Below are 19,828 nucleotides of genomic sequence, written 5' to 3'. Positions count from 1 at the left end.
GGCATATCCAAACTTTCCTCAATACCAGAGGATAATGCCTTTTAAACCTTCCATATAGTACTCTTATCTGTCTATATCCTCAAATTAAACCAACACTGGTAACCCCACTATCAAATATACAAAGCAACTCTTTCCCCAGAAAAGTCCGCTAGTCACCCATCTAGTCTCTATTATTAGGCCCCACATCTTACTCACATACTAGCGAACATCTGCTGTGACCTTCAGAGGCAGATGGAGGATTCCAACCCCAACTATCATATGCAACCCTCACTATAACAATACCAAGTCCACTTAACCATTCTGGGCGCAAACAATTTGAATTCATCCACCATTACTGACTAAATCCATCACCCTGATGTTCATACTCAGAACCATCCAACGGCCAGGTCCAAACAACCACAATAATCATGCACACATAGAGCATAATAGACACCAATATACAATACTATGCATTTAGTTATCAAATTTTATTGCTACCAGGTTCATTCACACTTACCATCCTTTCCATATACCAATAAAAAGATATAACATATAAGTTCAATTTAAAAAATTCACCACATACAATCAATATACAAACCATTATCCAAATATTCATCCACATGCAATAGCATTGCTGATCAGCACGCCTCAATTTCATCACACAATAGTCAAGGGCCAGGCCCTATCAGTATCTCATGCTCCATATTAATCATACAACATAATACATTCATATTTCATTCAAGCACTTAAGCATATAATCTCATATATTCAATTACAAAACCCTGAGTCAAGCTTGTCTTTAGCGGCGAGTGTACATGTCCAGCCAATCTTCAGGAACCCTTGAACCTAGACCACTCTGATACCAAGTTGTAATGCCCTGGATAACCAAGACCATTACACTGTGTGTTTAAAATAGTGCAAGACTTGCTAACCAAGTCATTTAAATAAAAATGTGAATCTAAAGTCATAAACAGGTTAGGTTTAAAAGATTTTGGTCATAAACAAATAATTTTCATTAAAATAAATGTTTGGTACATGGGATCCCAAATCAGGGTTTAAATAACATATTTACAAGATTTCCAAAAGTTATAAATAATAAAGGCCACTTTAATGGAAAAATACACATTTTAGGTTTCCATCCCTGTAAAATCCCTCGACCGTGGCAGCCGAGCAACTGACAATGTACACCTCACCCCCATAGCTCTCCAACCCATGGTTGATTCATCTTACCCTTACCTTTACCTGCACCACGTAGCACCCGTGAGCTGAGGCCCAGCAAGAAAACTATGACATCGCAACACAATCAATATCGATAACCAAATAATTCACAAAGCATAACCAAATAATTTACAAGACATTAATCAATTATCCAGCAAGCCATATCATTCACTTAATCAAAGATAACAGTCGATAAATCAGTAATCTAACATCCAGGTATTCAACATATCATATTCATTAAGTTAACATCAGTACACATATCATACAATAACTAGGGTCGACGCCCTTAGGCCGCACCCTCTCTTTAACCCACTATCTTTGGCTCACTTAGGCCAAGCCCAGTGTTAAACCCACTAACTCCAGTTCGCTTAAACCGAGCTCAGTGGTTATTAAGCTGTCCTCAGCTACCAGTGGTCGAGTCGCGTCCCGGTGTCCCAATATAATTCCGGCACTCTTAGGTCGTTTATCTTATATTCACATGGCATACTACCATCATACAATATTACATACAAGTATAGGGAACCCTTAGTCCTAACATAGTTACACAACTGGGTGCAGTTTTCTTACCTTTAATTCTGAGTGCTTTGATTAAGAAAGACGAACCTTGAGCATGATCCTGTCCCGAGCCATAGTGTACACCTAGTCACAACCATGATAAAGGATTCCATCACTAATGAGTGAATAAAGGTTTCCGGACCAAGTTCTAGCCGTTGGAACAATGAATTCCACCAAACACGGTAGTGGAATCGATCTTGAGCACATAAGGTTGAGTTCTCACACTCAAAACCTTCTCGACCCAAAAATACCCTTAAGAGATGTGGCCCTAAGCCCCCTATGCCATGGCCCACCTCCAACCAGAGGCCCAGCCTCCCCACACAACAGACATGTGCCGTGGCCTTGAGCCCCCCATGCCATGGCCTGCCCTCCTTTTTGGCTGTTGGGGTTTTATGCCCTAATTAAAACCCAAATTCTTTGTAATCTCATTTTATTATCAATAAAAGAATAGAAATCATTTTTTGACTTGGTTAATCACTTGCTCACATGTTTTATTTTCATGATTATTTGTTTAATATAAACTTCTATTAAATCTCGAGCATATAGCTAATCTTATTTATAGTGACATAATCATAGTGGAATATAAATATGATTATATGTTCAAAATAAGTTATTCCTAAGATTAGTCAGTGCACCGGATATACAATGGCTTGCCAATCTACGATATGATCTACTTACACATTACAGTGTTATGTTCTTTCCAGAACATTAACAAAGTAGATAAGATCGGATGTATGTGTTACATCAGACAGGACCGACATTGACAGTTGATAAGATAAGTAAACATACCGTTATTATCTATTCTAGTCGTATCATATAGTTGACCATATGTCAATTCAATCTCAATTCTGAGTGGTTAGTATTCTAACTGATTGTATTATTTGAGTTCTTTGACTTGTTCGTTACCAGCTTACCCTACGGACTAGCCCATACTTACATCTTGGGAACTCGGTAGTATAATTGAGTGGGAGTGTTAATTATAGATATGAACATCTATAGCTTCTGATGAAGAAGTGAAACGATGGTTTCCTTTTAGTTTGGTTCAAGGTGTTAAATGATAGAGATCTCATTTCAGTAATTAAATTAGTTTACTGAAATATCATTTACAAGGAACTAAGTGTTTTAAGGATAAAATACAATGAGTGGTAAAACGGTATTTTAGTCCTATCTCATTGTAGACCATCTATAGAGGATTGAGTGACAATTATGGTTGTAACAATGGATAACTAATAACGCATCTATATTGCTTATAGAGCATTCTATGAATTCAAGAGTGCAATTCCGAGTCTTTAGTGGAGTCACGAGGAATTAATAAGTTAGTAAATTTATTTGTTAGATTTATGATAACTTATTGGAGCTTGATTTCATAGGCCCATGGTCCCCATTGTACCTTGGATAAAATCATCTAGATAGTCTCAATTAATTGATTTAATTATCAATTAGAATTATCAAAGTTGACCAGGTCAATTTTGGATAGTTTCACAGAGTTGTGTAATTTTGAGAAGAAAAGAGAAATTATGGTAGATTTATTAATTAAGATAAATTGGTATCTAAATTAATAAATAAGTTTAAATCATGGTTCAAATTATAAATAATTAATTTGATAAAGGATGTAAATGATTATTTAATTAATTTTTTTTTAATTAATTGAATCAATAGAAAATAATACATGCCTTGATTTTAAGTCCAATGGGCTTATAATCAAATGGGAAATTGCACGGGCCTAAAGCCCATGCTAATTTCGACCTAGGGTTTTTAAAATGACTATTATTTTATTGATTTTTTAATTAAATTAAATGGCCTAATTGAGTCTATAAAAGGAGTGCTTAGAGAGAAGTCATAGGTTAAGATTTCTGAGACAACAGACAAGTTTAATCATTGGTTTTCTGATAGTTTTAGATTCTCTCTAAACACAAGTTCTTTTCTAAGCCTCTTTGTTATTTTCTCTTCTTCTCTCTATATCTATCTCATGTGTTGAGAATTGCCCACACTAGTCTAGGTGATTCTAAGGATACATTGGAAGACTGTGAAGAAAATATAAGATTGGTTCAGTTTCTTGATAATACTCTGCGACAGAGAGGATACAAGAGTTAGAGAAACTGAAGGAAGGACTCCTTCATTCCGTTGCGTATACTATAATTATTCTATTCTTTGTTTCTCTTTTAATTCAATTTTAGAAACATGTTTTAGGCTATCTCGTATTAATTTGTTTAATATTAGATATACATGAAAATAAATAAAGATCTTGTATGAGTTTTTTCCCAACATTGGCTCCCATCTGTTTTAGAGGGCTGCGGCACACCAAGAACAGAGTCGCGAACCGACCCCTTCGAACCCAAAAAAAACTCCATTTTCATCCACCAAATCTCAACCAAATTAACCCAAAATCATCCCAACAACATAATTTAACTATCACAATAATTCTAATATGTTCCCAGCGATAAAACCTAACAGAAAGCTAGCTCAAAACGTCATCCAAAAATCCAATTCAACCTTTGACTTCAAAGACCCAAGAACACTAAAACTTAGAATTTAAATACTAAAACCATAATTCAAAGCTTACCTCAAACTCTGTATGAATCCACAAGCTAATACTGAGCTAATCTCCAAGTTTAGAGCTCTAATTCTTGTGAACCTAGCCCAAAAGTCCCTTGGTTAGCTTGGAAGGGCTTCTTGAGAGAAAAATAAGAGAGTAATTGGAGAGAGAGATTCGGTTCAGGCAGAGCTTCTAAGTATTTCCTACCTTTTGTCTTATCTAACTCAAGTCTCTTAAGTTAATCCCAAGGCTCGGGGTACCAAAAACGTCATCGAGGGAAAAATGGTACATTTCCCCAATATTCCCTCCTAAACTTTCTAACTTCAAATATATCTCCAATTATTTATTTTCATAACCCAATAACCCAAATAAATGTCTATTACCCAAAATACCCCTTGACTCGCCTTGAGTCGGGTATCGGGTCCCGTTGTGACTTTCCCGCTAACTTGCTTTCTAAGATTGCCTCGTACCGTATGCTGCAAATATATCCACATAATAATGTGGTCTCAACAATTTATCACAAATAATTACATTATGCCCTCAACGGGCCAAAATTACAATTATGCCCTTACAAGCTAAATAGGGCCCACATGCTTATCTAATACTCATAAACATGCATTTCACATATCCATATAATCATAGGATCATGCATATCACATAATCATGCATTTTATCAGTAATTCACACTACCAATTATGCCCTCCCAGCACACTAATCAAGGCCCTTAAGCCTTATTACTAATTTTTGGCCGTTACACTTGTGGTATGGCGTGCATTACTTCTTGACATGCCATATCCCCTTCCAAATCATGCATTGTCTCGAATCACTCCTCCATCTCTCCGTCATCCTTCTTTACCATGACCACCTCCAAATGACTAAAATCGTAATTATCTACGAGGCTGTAAATAGTGTATTCAAACGTGCCGAAGTCCAAGTCATCCTGAAAGACATCATGCCATGCCATGGTCAACTAAAGGAGAGCCTCAGGATATATAGACAGTGATTCGCTCAACACCCAGTATTTCTCAATGGGCCAAAGCAACGCCCCTATTTTGTTAATCAATCCTTGGATACGATCGCAAAATACCATTGTCGTTTTTCAGAACGAAAATCCTCCAATCATCATGATCCTCGTCAAGTTGAACCTGAGGTATAGCGTGAATCTCTTTGAGTAACTGTTTCTTAGTGGTTCTAATAATAGGAGGCATCTTTCTAAATTGCAATTACAAAACTACAAAATTTAAAAGCAGGAAAAATGTAGATAACATTTAAAGCAAGTACGTACGACACGGTGAGGTGAGATTTTCTTGTCTTTAGCATGTATGGGGAGGGTTCTTGGAAACATGAATGACCATTCTCTGATACCATTTGTAAAGTGCCTTATTCTATTACTTTATAAAAACGTCACTTATCTAATAGATAATATAAAAATACCACTTCAAAGATAAACTCATGGGGCCTTGATAAAACATGCAAGTTTGGGCCCAATAGTTAAAAAAAAAAGTATTCATATGCAATGTTTAAAAGAAAAATAAAAGTTTAAGTCCCACTGGTGTATTGAAAATAAAATTCATAACATAGTTTCTTTAAAATCTCAGGTTCATATTGATGGTTTATTCGTTCATAGGAAAACTCCACGCCATACATATTCAGACAACGGAACTCCCCACATCACAGTGCGTGCCAGAGAGAAATCCTATTATTTACCTAAAAAGGGAAAAGTAAGGGGGTGAGCTAAGAGCCCAGTAAGGAACTACAACAATACAACAATATTAAAGAAAACACAAAAAGTCATGTTTAGTAAAACAGGGCATTACATAACATCATCATACTCAGATTTCATAATCACGAATGAAGTCATAGTCATACATCATAAACATATTCTTTGTGATCATGGCACCTCTATTGTCCATGTCACATCTTGAGATAACCAGTATAACATTGGCTGGTAAAACCTCCTCTATGAGGTAAACAGGATCTTAGATCCTTGAATAAACTCAGTGCGTCCTCCCTTTGAGTTACGTCATAAACTTAGTAACTCATTTGTCCGTTGCATTCAACACGCTAGCAACCTTTTCTTTTCATTCATCATACAAACACATGTAATCGAGTTCACTTCAAAACATAGAAAATACATGTTGCATCATACTTGTCATAACATATCAAGATAAAATTCTACTTTTCCATATCACTTGGTTTATCATCAAAACATAGCATCTTTACTTCCATAGCACATTATTTCTTGTAACATATAAATTTAAGACTTAATTTATTGGAGTGTAGGACTTACTTATCTTAAATAAAATAATCATTTTTTTCTCAATGAACCAAAATTCTAGCAAGCTAATTTATTTGTTTAAATCATAAAATTGAATTTAAACCATTTTTTTTTCCCAAAATTAAAAAAAAAAACTGCATATATTCTTAAGTGTGAAAATACATATTTAAATCATAAAAATATCACATACTTATAATTTAGTTTATTTGATGCACTAGTTTTATTTATCTCATTTAAAAAGACTTTACTATCAACTAAAATTCCAGCAACTATTTTTATTAAATTAAAATCACACACTTGAATTAAAACTATATTTTCTTTTATAAAAATATACAAAAATCTGCATGTATTTAATTTGATAAAAACACCATTAACATGTGAAATAATATGTCTTTTTGTTTTCATAAAATCAAATACCACTTTGAGGAATCATATGTGCATTTCAAAACATTATTTTACCATTACCATCACAAAATATATATATAAAAAAACAATAAGCATAAAATCACCAAATCATGTTTAAACAATGCTCATAAAATGCTTTATCCATTTAACAATTCACCCTAACATTCTCCTAGACTTAAACACCACACTATTACATTTAGCATGAAATTTAATCAACACAAAAATAAAAAACCAAATAAGACCTAATGCCGAAACCCTCATGATCAACATCTCATATTTCTTTTGCATTCTTACAAGAATATTTAAAAGACAACATTATCATAACATAGGCCACACCAAACTTAAGCCCTAGCATGTGTTTACTAGCATTCTTACATTCTTGATACATAAACCATTAGATTTAAAATAACCATGAAAACATAACCATAAGATCTCATACTTCATGCATGCCCAAAAATTTCTATTCATGCTTGCTTATATACACCACATGCCCAAGCATACTCAAGCACATAAAATCATAGAGCCCACGCGCCTAGGCCATATAAACTTCAGAGAAAATCCCTTAAAGAACTACTCATACCAAATCAATATGCATATTCCTTTTCATGCTCTTATGGATTACAAGATAGAAAATAATTTTTTTTTCAACATAAAAGAACATAACCGATCAACTAATAAAACACACACCAAGAGTATATATACCAAAAAGATCAAAACAACAACACAAACTATTTCAAAGATAGAGGTTCCATCACTTCCTTTAATAGAAATAAAAGAACTCAAAATAACTATGGTCATCTCTTGATTGCTAGACTCCAACACCTTATCATCATCACCAAATAATTAGACCAAACAAGCCAAAATCCCATATAAATCAACATAAGGAACCAAAAACAAACTTACCCTTGTAGGCTGAAACCCTAGACCACACCTCCCTATGCTCTTGTGAGATTAAACCTAGCATTACCATGGATTCAATCAAACTTAGAACCAAGAAGAGGAGGAAAACGGAATCATAAACCTAAACTCATACCTTATGGATTTCAAAATGTCCTTCTTCTTCTTCTCTCCTTGCTCGTGCTCTCTCTTTCCCTCTCCCTTTCTCTCTCTAACCGAGCCTCTCTCTCTATCTTCCTCTATGCACACAGCAACCACTAGGGCTTCTCACACTCCCATCCTTTCCTATATAAATCACTCCTTGACCAAACCCTAGAGCTCGGAAAAATAAAAAGTAAGTTCCCCATTTAAGATCCTAATTTCCCTTGATTCCTTCTCGTAATTTCATGTGATGGAGCACCATAAAGGGAAACCAAATCCCTCTCTTGACCGAACCCTATCACTCCCTATCTCTCTCAATTTTGGATATGTGTGGCCTTTTCACACTAATCTATTCACAATCCTACCTTCCATACTTAACAAAAGTTAATCAATCAAAAGCCTTACCCTTTTTGTCTGCTCTCTTGATTTAAATTATAAAAATTATTGGAAAAGAAATTCCCTCCATTTCCTATTTCTTTCCTTTTTATTCTCTTTTTAATTTCTTAAATAAATAAAAAAAGGAAAATATGTTAAGAAAAAACTATTGCATGCTCACCATGCAACCGTGCACATGCACACACACAATAGCTCAAGTGCATCACTACTTACCATGCACCTTGGTTCAGTCAATCAAAACTCATTTACTTACAAATTAAAATAAAAAAATAACAAAATAAATTCACATAATTCCTACCAAACAATTAAAAGATTTAAAAATAAATTTCTAACACTTAACAATTAATAATAAAACAAAGCGCAAAATTAATTAAACTAACAAAATTGTTTGGTGCGCTACAGTGTGTGTTGTATGCCTGTGTAAAAAGCAAAGTGTTGTTAGCGTGTTGAATGCGACACAAAAAATGAGTTACTAAGGTATGATGTAACTCATAGGGTGGATGCGCCGATGTTATTCTAGGACCTAAGATCCTGATTACCTCACAGAGGAGGATTTGTTGATTTATGCTTTACTGGTTTCCTATTAGAACTGTTTGCTTTATTTGTTTTGTTGAATTTTCAGATAAAGTGTATGAGATTATGATGTGTCTATGATATGCCAACTTAAGCTTATATATGATGAGAATAGTTTTGTGTTGTAGTTATGTGACACTACAACAATTATGCCCATATATTACATTAAAATATAACATATTTTAAAAAGTGCTATTGTCGCATGGTAATAGAAAAGACACGGACATTTTACTTAAATGAAATGAAAATGGGTGGTAAATGAAATACACAGGCGCCAAATGAAAGACAAAAGCAATCTCTAAGGTTGAATCCCTAATTACTCTACACGCCTCCTCTGTTTCTCTCTCATACTCAGTAACTCCCTCTCGCTCGTTCAATCTTTCTTTCTTTCTCTTTGTTTGTTGCAGGTGTGTTACAAGGTGATGGGGCTTGCGGCTTGGGTCGTGTGACAGGGAGGCTCGACTCGTGGGTCTACGGTGTGGCTCGCTCGTGGGTGTGACGGTGCTTGCGGCGGTGGGTCTACGGCGTGGCTCGACTCGTGGGTCTACCACGGTCTTGTACCAGCTATCTGTTGTCTCTACAATCTGTTCCTATTGTTCGTTGTCTTCCTCCGTCTCATCTACCATAACTTCCCTCCCCATGTTTCGCTGACTCCGACGGAGATTGACTTGCAAAGCAATGGTCCAGCAGGCTGTACAAGGATGAGCTCCAGCTGCTTACGCCCAAGAAATGGAGAGGCTAACCGCTAAGGAATCCCTTCTTCTTGCTGTGAGTCTCAAGTTTTAAGAATTTGTGTATTGTAGTTGATAAGACCTAGCATTTGAGCTTTGAATTTGGGATTATTTATTTATTCAGTTTAAGGATTCTGGGGGTTTTTCCAAGCTTCAATTTTTATGGGATTTTTACTTGTTCAAGCTAATCAGGTCGCCATTCTTGGAGGGTCGGTGGGATTTTTGTCAGGGCTGATGTCTTCCACGCAGTAGTTGAGGTGAGTCTTTCTTTGATTTAGAAAGCGATTTTTTCATTCTTTGTTTCAATTTGTTTGGAAAAAGAGATGACTTGTGGCTCATTAGATTATTTTGCATATGATTTTTTCTTTTAGCACTTTCTCTCACTCTTTTCCCTCGTTGAAGAATAGCAAAATAAAAAGGGTAATCTTTATTTCTCCTTCGACATTGACAAAGAGTTTATGATTTTTATTAATATTTTTCTACCAATTTTTGGCTTAGGTCTGGTTGTGTTATATGAAATTGATTTAGTTTATTGGTTAGGATTGGTTCTTATTTTTTCAGTTTTGGGGTTTGCATTTGAAGGAAAAATAAATAATAATAATAATAAAAGCAGATTTGGGGTTCTGGGTTTGAAGTAGACTCTATGGTTCTACATTTTTGTGTGCTCACTCAATTCGTATTGTTCTTTAAGATCCTTTAACTGGGCTTTAATTTGTTGGTTTTTCTTAATGGTTATTTCTTTGGTTTGTGCTATTGCTTTTGTTTTTTTATAGTTTCTTTTGCTGCAGCTGATGAAGGTAAGCCCTTTCCCCTTTAGTTCAGGTTTAATCTTGTTAATATTTGTACTAGTTTTTAATATAATTGATGGTCTATCCAATTTATGATTATGCTCACATCATGGTGGACTCTATTGAGAATGTTACACGTTGGGTATGTATGTTCCCTTTGATTAGTATTATCTACATTACTGATTTATCATGTAAAATATACATCTTAAATGGACCAATGTGCATATGCTCCCAATTAGTAAATCAGAAATTTTTTTTGTAAGTTTCATTTCAAATTAGTAAACGATATTGCTGTCAATTATTATAAATCAGAAAAATCTGTTGTTGCATTGAATATTGTCTGAGCCAATCAATTTTCGTCAAGACACATTACAAATTTCAATTGAGTGTGTGTTTGAACTTGATTTATTAATAGAAATGGACACACTTATAAAATCTAGAGCTCACCATGATGAAGTGAATCTTCTCTGTACATATAACCTTGATCTAAAATCCTTTTGATATCTAATGCAAACATTATTTGATTTTTGCAAATGATCTAGCAGTAAGAGTTTATTTGTTTTGTCTTTTTGTTTAGTTAAAATAACTTACACAACGATCTAGCAGTCTGAGTTGATCTGATTTATTGGTTTTTGCATGCACATACACAACTTTCCTAGGCTCAATGCTGAAGTTATTATATTCAATGTATGTGCTGAATGTTTATGTAGCTTTTCTTAAGAGGGCCCAATTTTTCACAGCATATTTTGTATAGCTTTTCTCAAGTATTTTCTTTCATGTATTTTTTTAAGTTTTGCTTGTTAATTCTGAATTGATGATTCTTATTTTTTGTGAAATTGATTGTTGTTTGTTTGCCAATGAAATTTAAGATTTCAAAATTCCTAATTTTATTTTTTCATTTCTCATATTGATGTTGTGCTGTGATGAATTCCTTAATTATGTCTAGGCAACTCAATTATGAATCAAAAAGTAATTTTTTTTTTGGTTGTCTTTCCAAATATAAATCATTTTCACTTTCTTATACTCTTTATGTCTGGCATAATTTTTCTTTTATCATTTCATCTCTTTAGGTACAATGTAGCAATTAAGTGTGCAACTATTACTCTTGCTGGGCACTCCTAACCAAAGTAGAATTATGAATATAGATTACTTGGTTTAAAAAATGTTTGGAATCCTTGTCTAGTGGTACTTAGGCATTGTGATATGACTGAGAAAGGACGTGTGAATGAGTTTAACTTGAAACAAATAACTAGACAAAATTTCATAGAACAATATAAAGAAGGCCAATCTCATTTCAAGCTCTGTTCTGCAATTTTTTCCCTTGTATTGAAGCATTTATCTATCTCATTTCAACATTTCATATTTGAGGTGTAAAATTTGAGCCTCTCTCTGTCATTTTAGATTTTCTCTAGAAATCCAAGTCTCTCATCTTTTTTTTTCCTGTAATTTTGGGTAAAATCTGAATCTTTCTATTTTATTTTAATCTCTTACCCTAACTTCTCTCTATTCAATTCTATTTCAGAATTTGTTTTTAGAAATTGGAAAATGTTGTTGAGCTATGGGGTAAGCTCTTTTCACTCTGCTATTGTGTGACTTAATATGATTAAGATCTTGAGGTAATATCATTGATTCTATTATAATTATTTTCTTTTGATGTTAATATATGTATTGGTTACTTTCACTACTATTGCCTGAAATGGTTTTCAATAACTACAAGAAAGTGCTACATTACTTTCACTGCTATTTCTTCATTTTCTTGTTGCCAAGCTAATTATTTTCAATAACTCAGATTTTATGGCTGTTAATGGTTATCATAGCAGGAAAAAACTGTATTTCTCACCCATTTGTGAATAAATTCAAGTGAAATAGATGGTTAGATAAATGAAATGGAAGCTGCTCGTTGCTCACTTTGGTAGCAATTCTTCAAACTTGGCATTTTCTTTGTATAGCTCTCTCTATAAAATTGTCTACTATATTCATATCTATGTTAATGAAGCAACTAGTAAATTGTTGAAACAATAAATTGCTGCTAGTGTAAATTGTTGAAACATTCTCTATGCCTCAATCTCTTTTTGCTATGTAATCTCCTTTGCTTACGAGTAATTTTATTGATTTGCATATATAGAAATTTGCATATATTTTAGAATGGATATGATCTTATTCTTAATAGTGCCTACCCTAAAGTGAGAAGCTTTTTCACTAACCTCTATTAAAAACTAACACATCAGTATAGATAAAATCAGATTATCACCCCCACTTAGTTAGCCTGATAATGTTTTCCTAAATTTTAGATCCTTCTCTGGCAAGCGACATGCATTGGGTGTGAAACTGGACCTGTTAAATTAAATACTTGACCTGCCTTTGCTCATTGCCTTTTTTTGTAATGTTATAACTTCTTTTTTTTTTCTTTCTTTCTTTCTCTTTTTTTTTTTTGGCTAAGCTTAATTTTCTGCTGTATTAATACCAAAAAATTAAAATTTGAGTTAGCACCTATAATTAATTGCTATCTTCACTGTAGGGATCTGAAAGGGTATGTTCCAACTTATGTCCTGAACCTTTATATTGGTGTTTGCAGATAACAAGGGATACTAGTGGAGATCCTTTTGTCTATGAAATGAGAATTTAAATTTGTCATGTTTCTTAAATTTGTTAATCTGATTTATTACTTCTCTTTTTGCCTGAAATACTCAATTAATCATTGCCTTTTGGCCCAACTATTTATCTCAAATTGCTCAACATGGTATGTATTTATCTCAGTTTTTTTATAAGTTGGTCAAATTGTTTGATATAGGATGGGAGAGCAAGAACAAAATTTAGACTGTTGCATTTAATCAAGTATGACATAATTTTTTTTCTAAATAAGAAAAAAAATCATTGTTGAAAACCAATCCCTTCCCTTTTGCAAGGACAATGTTGTTGTGCTGGTTCAAGAACTTATGTCCATGCCACGGGAGACCTAGTGCAGGTTCCAAGCATGCTGTTTCAAGGTTCTTTGCTTCTTGGGCTCATCAGTAGAGCCACTCTTGGTTATGCGTATGTCCCTATTTTCTTTTTCAATCTTCATTATGCCAAAATAATAGTTTGTTTATTATTCAAAAGAGATCTTAATGAGAGCCTGCTAAGTCTTATTTCATCTTTTGGTGATGTTGTAATTTAAATTAAAGTGCCTATTATTTGTCTATTATCACATTTATGATTAAACTTGTACCATTATTCTTAGGCATCATCTTTGGGTATTCTGTTTTTTATATTGGTTTTAGATTTATAGTTTTTGTGTTTTATGTTTCTGTATATAGTTTGTTTGTTTATCCTAGCTGTGTTTACTGTTTACAACATGCTATACATGCTGCTAGTTTTGGGAATTTTGTTTCTGATAGTGGTGTGCTATGCTGCCTAGTTTTGTTTTCTGGTTTGTCTTCTCCTGTATCATTGGCTCAGTAATATAATCCATTTTGTATTCTTTGGTTTGAGACACTATAAGCATAAAAATAAAGTAATCAGATTGAGTTTTTTTGTTCTTTAGAATGAGTGGTTTGCTTGATTGGAGAGTAATAGATGGCACGTGAGGTAGAAAGCCCCTCTGTTTTGACTCGATCCTCATTTCAGATGCCCATTCCTCTCTTCTCGACACCGTTCGGTATTGAAAATTACCAAGTTTTAATATTTATATTGGCTCTCTTTATAAACTCATTATGTTTTGAATTTGTGTATGATTTTTTATGAAGCTTGAATCTGTGTTTTCCTTTCTATTTGAATTGGAAAATTATTTTCAACATGGCAAGCAACTTTGTTTAAAACTGTACTACTACATGGCAATAAACATCTCAAATGAAAAGATTAGTACATCAATTTTACTTTGGATGTGTTTTGGATGCTTCTGAATGGTATTATAAGAGTGTGATTTGGACATCAAATGAATCAATTGGTGTTTTATGGCTGGACACTATATAACTATCTGATTTATTGGTTTTTGCATGCACATACACAAACTTTACTAGGCTTAGTGTTGAAGTTATTGAACACCTTTGTAGATTTAAATTTCTCATTCTATGTAAATCTTTGCAGACTCACATTACTTTTTCAAAGTTTGTTGTATATTTTTTCTAACATTGTGCTGCCATGTTTGCTATATTCAGATTTAACTTGCTGTATTTTTTTTTTTTTGATATTGTGTTTCCATGCTGTTGATATTGGTATTCTAATTGAGGATATAATTTGTCCTATGTTTACTGCATTAGAAAGCAGATTCTTTGTTGCTGTGGTGAGGTTTAGATTTTTGTTTGCTTGAGTTTCTTATAAATGTTTTATCTCATTTCTCTATTTTGATTTGGTCTGAAGAAATTATGGGTTCTATATCCGCTTTTACTATTTATCTTATTTGGAGACAATTATTCTGATCTAGATACAATTGTATTGTATATATGTATTAAGAACCTTGTAACTTGTGTTCAAAACTGGGGTTTTAATATGTTACGACTTTGGAGTATGATTAATGATATATTTTGAAGATTTTTTTTTAATTTGTGGGCTAGTTGGTATTTTGAGGATAAATGTGAGATATTTATGTGTTTGAATATGTTTGAACTGCGTTTTATGATCAATTCCCTCCAAATTTTTGTCAGGATCATAGATTGGTTTGTTTTAGTTCAGTTCATAGTGTGCCTTTTGCCTAATTTCTATTGTTTTGTTAGCTCAGTTCATAGACTACCTTGTCTCCTTATTTCCTTACCAATGTTGTGTTAGTTCAATTCATAGACTACCTTTTGTCTGCTGCCTATTTTCAGTTATTATATAATCCAACTCCGATTTGAACTCAAGGATGAAAATAGATACCTTTGGATTCCTGAGAAATTAGTGGAAGATAATGAGTTTTGTATCTTTTTTGATACTCTATTACTCTAGCATTAGAATGAATAACTTTCCTTATGTTTATTTATTATTTTCTCCTCTAAAAATATAGAAGAATAACACATATAACATCTGTATTCTTTTAGGAGACTTTGAAGTTTAACCCTACTTTATTTACCCCTTGTGATAAGAAGTGGTTTCGCTTATGCATATTTTTTATTTCCCCTTTGAAAAATAAGGAAAATTCTCTTCTTCTATTTTGAAATAGTTTATGTTGTACCATTTTTTTGGATGCTTTCTTTGCTGAAATGGGTTTAAAAGAATTGTGTCTGAGGCCATAGAATCCTGCCATGTTCTCAATAATTTTGCCCATATTTATATGTTTGCATTTAAGTTGTTGTATTGTATATATATATATATTTATATGTTTGGTTGGTGTATCATTTTCATTTTCATTTCATAATCATAAAGTGTTTGAGCTAACTTTTCTAATGAGTATTTTACCAAGCATAAATCTTCAATCTTTCATGCCTATGTGTTGTAGTTAGTGTAATTGCATGGCCAACTTATAAAGTCGTAATGAGGTTATTAACTTTCTTTCTTTTTGTACTCTTTTAGTTTACTATGAACACTAAGTTTAAGCATTAACTATTTAAACTCTTGTGTAGCTAAGCAAATCAACCTCACAACAAAGACAAGTGCACAATGGAATGGATGATGAATTGGAGGGTGGGGCAAGTTTCATGGTTTACTTTTTGTTCTTTTTTTTTACTTTTGAAGCAAAGGATGTGCAAGACTATAGAATTTTATTATGTATGCTTTCAAACTCAAGTTAGAATTAAGAACTTTTGAAGTGGACAGTGTCATGGTTTAAAGTAGTTCGTCTTCAAATGTAAAAATACTCATTGTTTATCATATATATTGAATATTTTAGATTTTTTTTATCTATATAATATTACACTTGTGATCAATTGTGATTTTTTTAATCAAAATACAATAATAAAAACTTTTTACAACAATTAAAAATGCATAATGTTATTACTGGGAGAATTTATAATAATTATGGTTGTTTTGTATAATATATTATAATTGGGACAAAAAGTTATTATTAATATAATAGAATGAACTAAAAATGTTATAAAATGATCAAATATAACAATTTTCATAACAGTTGGAAAGTGTTATGCATAAAGTATAAGATTAAACTTCAAATTTATAATCAAATGCTCTAACTAAATGTTATTATTTGAATATTATAGCAACTAAAAATGTGTTATTAAATAGTTTAAGATAACATCAAACATAACATTTGAATACTGTTATAGAAAAGACAAGACTTTTAATAACAGGGGCTATGTTAGCGTTTTCAGAAGCGTTATCAATACTCCCGGTTAGTAGTTTTTAAGTGTTATGAATACTGTTTTTTCTTGTAGTGTGAATTGTTGTTCTTGTTTGTATTTCGTTACTGTGCTTTTAGCTAACCTCCTTACTTTCTCCCTTTCAGATAGGCGATATGTTTTCTGATTGACATGCATGGTGATATGGGACGTTCCATAGTCTAAGTATGGAAAACAATCTAGCGACGTCTAGGTAAATTTTTATGAGTTTATCATGTTTATTTATATTTTCAGTGGGACTTTAAAATTTTATTTTAAAATTGCATGAAAGACTTTATGTTTTTATTTTAACAAATGGGCCCATAGTGCATGATTTGATAAGGCCCCATTGAACTTTCTAAATAATTGTGGTATTTTTCTAAATAAATATCAATTAGTTATCATTTGCAAAAGATAGTAGAATAAGGCGTTTTACATCAGAGTGTGATTGATCTTTCCATTTATAAGTGATTTTCAAAAACTAAGGAGATAAGGGAGATGAATTTTGGGAATCATGGTGATTTGATATGGAATTATGAACTTGGTACAAGGAATAGACTAGGTTCATAAATGTTTATGAAGGAATCAAGTGTATGAATGGTAACTATAAATTAAGATCAATAAGCATTTAAAGGGTGATGGAGAAAGATTTAAGTGATTAATCTTTGATTAGAATTAGGAATCAATTAGGTTATTTGATGGAAGATTGGAATCAATCAACATTTATTGATAAGAATTGATATAGCCTTGGAGCCTATAAATAGAGAGAGCTTAGCTCTCATTTTTTCAAAACACAATAAGAAGAAGAAATACGCGTGAAAAAGATGAGAGAATGAAAGAGAAGGTGAGGTTGAGAGGGTGGATGGCTAGCTTGAGGGCTTAGACTTTTCCGCGAAGAAATGGAACAAAGGTTAAGGTAAGATCTCGATGGTTGGTTGAATTTAGTCTATGAGTTTCTTCTTTTCTTCTTGGTGGTTATTGGAGCGTGGTTTTGTGGTTTAGAGGTGTTCAAATTCCAAAGATTCAAGGAAGGGTAGAATTCGACTTTCGATCTCCAAAGGTAACATTATCATTTTTTTTAAGTTTATGATCACTTATGGTATATTTTAGGTTTAAGTTTTATTATAAGATAATGGATACTATGATCATGGATTTAATGCATGTTGTGCATGGCCCATGTAAAGAGAGTGAGATGTGTGGCTTAGACATTGGGCATGATGTTGGTTCTTACAATAATGCTCTTATTTTATGTTTAGGTTTTGATCATTGAAGCGGGATCAATTTCTTCTTTTAAAATACTCCACACACGCGCCAAGGTAATGAGGTTAAACATGTTTGCTTCAATGCTAATGTTTATGTAATGCATATTGTATGCTAAATATTTTAGGCCATGTACTTGGGAGGGTAAAAGGTCGATAAATGCTACCACAATGTTGACCATAGTGGTTGTATAGAGGACGACAAGTGCTTCCTCGTAGTGTCTCTCCCATTTACATGTGTAGTGTGTGCATATGTTTTCTGTATGATGATGCTATGTCTTGTTATGATATGAGATTATAGTTTTCTACACGAGGTTTTCTTTTATGTTGATTGTTTGGTTTGATTATCCTTATTGGGCTTAGCCCCCCCCCCCCCCCCCCCCCCCTTTTGTTTAGCACATTTAGTGCTTTATGAAATACATTTTATAATATTTATGTTGGACATATTTTATTAAATTGCATGGTTTAACATTCTCTTTTTGGAAACTCATATTCGAATTATTCATAAAGTTTACTTTCTTTATCATTTGAAATGTTTGTTCAAAGAATATGTCTTAGTTAAATTAGGGTGTTACAACTCCAGAAAAAAATAATTTTTAAATGTGTACAACAAAAAGTCAAATTTCACATCACTGTTATTTGAAATCGTTAAGTGTTTTAAACCACTTTATGAAAACACACTTAACTTTATAACTGATATAACTAATTATTCCTGTCTAACACTATTTCAAAATTTGAAAAACTATATATAAATATTATATATATAAAAATAATCAAGAAAAATAACTAACTCATAAATAAATTAATAACTGAAAAACTAAATAACTTGAATTTAACTAAAGAGACATTAATTAAAAGAACAGTTATCATCTTTTCATAGATTGTAAGAGAAGAGTACATTTTCAATAGTTTCTTTATTATGAGGAATATTTTTGCTAGGAAAAATAAATCAGGGGGCAAGACTCTACAAATGCTAAAGTTCAAGAAGAAAAAAAATACATATTTTTCCTAAAATTAAATGCATTTTAAAAAAATGCAACGTTCCAAATTTGCTAATAAGGCTAAGTGCCTAGATTATTGTGCCCGGAGGGCAATAATTGATTTAATGATGTTATTACGTGGTTAATTGTGATATATGTGTATCAGTATGTGATTACTTGGATTAAATGATTATATGACTAGAAATGCATGTTTAGGAGAATTAAATATTCACGTGGGCCTGTTCCTGTTAATAAAGGCATATTTGTAATTTGGGCCCGCTGAGGGCGTAAATGTGATTATGTGTGCGTGTTGTGCTTGAGACCACAATATTATGGAGATATAATTGAGATGTGTGGTTTGAGACAGTCTTAGGGAGCAGATTAGCGGAATAGTCACAACGAGGTCTAGTACCTGGCTCGGGGTGAGCCTAGGGGTATTTTGGGAAACTTAGCGTATATTTGGAATTTATCGGGTAACGGGTAACTATATGATGATTAATTGGGTATGCTAAGATTAATTAGGGATTTACAGGACTACTCGAGGAATTAGCAGGAATGGTGCAAATGACAGGATTGCCCTTGGAGGCATTAAGTGGCTAAGGGTAAATCTAGGGGCATTTTGGGAGCTGAAGATAGACTTAGACTAAGCTTAGAACTTTATAACTAACCAGAAAAAAAAAACACACTCTCTCAGCCTTTTCTCTCTCTCTCTCTCTTTCTCAATACTCTCTCTTTCTTTAACTAAGTGGATTTTGCTGAAATTCAAGGAGGAAAGCCTGTGATTAAAGGGGAATTGAAGCTTGAAGTGTTTGGGGTTCAGCTTAGGTTCGAATCATCAATTGAAGTTTTACCGCCAAGGCTCGGGTTT

Source organism: Humulus lupulus, chromosome 2, assembly GCF_963169125.1.
Source record: "Humulus lupulus chromosome 2, drHumLupu1.1, whole genome shotgun sequence".
Taxonomy (NCBI): Eukaryota; Viridiplantae; Streptophyta; class Magnoliopsida; order Rosales; family Cannabaceae; genus Humulus; species Humulus lupulus.
This window is presented reverse-complemented; position numbering follows the sequence as displayed.